This window comes from Etheostoma spectabile, chromosome 15, assembly GCF_008692095.1.
Source record: "Etheostoma spectabile isolate EspeVRDwgs_2016 chromosome 15, UIUC_Espe_1.0, whole genome shotgun sequence".
NCBI classification, from domain to species: Eukaryota; Metazoa; Chordata; class Actinopteri; order Perciformes; family Percidae; genus Etheostoma; species Etheostoma spectabile.
Window position 1 is genome coordinate 1,483,838 of NC_045747.1, and position 554 is coordinate 1,484,391.

The 554-nt window shown below is 39.0% G+C and overlaps 1 protein-coding gene across 1 annotated transcript in view; it reads right to left on the bottom strand.

Annotated features, from left to right (window-relative positions):
* Positions 1 to 554, bottom strand: part of ddx47 (DEAD (Asp-Glu-Ala-Asp) box polypeptide 47) — an 8,305-nt gene that overhangs the window by 2,901 nt on the left and 4,850 nt on the right. The gene's annotated exons all lie outside the window — the stretch shown is intronic.

The following is a 554-nucleotide window of genomic DNA, read 5'->3' on the forward strand; positions in this document are numbered from 1 at the left end:
AAAACACCATAAAACTAAAATTAAAACAAGGACTGTTAAAAGGCCTTTTGGAATAGGAATGTCTTTAGGCCCTTCTTAAAAATCTCCACAGTTTGAGGGGCCCTTGGGGTTTCTGGGAGGGCCTTCCAGAGCCGTGGGGGGACTGCCTGGAAGGCCCTGTCTCCCATAGTAGAGAGTTTAGTTCTTGGTTGGTGCAGGCAGTAGGTGGAGATGGAGGAGCGGAGGTTACGTGAGGTGGTGTGTGTGGGGTGAGAAGTTCACTAGAGGGGCCCTCACAGGAGGGCCGATATATCGGGATCGGCATTCATAAGGGCCGTTTTTTTTTTTTTTAAACATTCATTCATCAGAGTCATTTATAGTGACAAATAAATGATTCTGATAAATTAATGTAAAAAAAAAAAACGGACATCAACCATATTGTGTTTTTTTTAAAAGGACTTAAAGTTTCATATCTTAAGTTTATATTTTTATTCATTTTATTTATCAGACCTTTTTTTGATCTTCCTCTGTTCTGTTGTGACAATAAAACATTTTAGTGAGAACTCATAAATAAC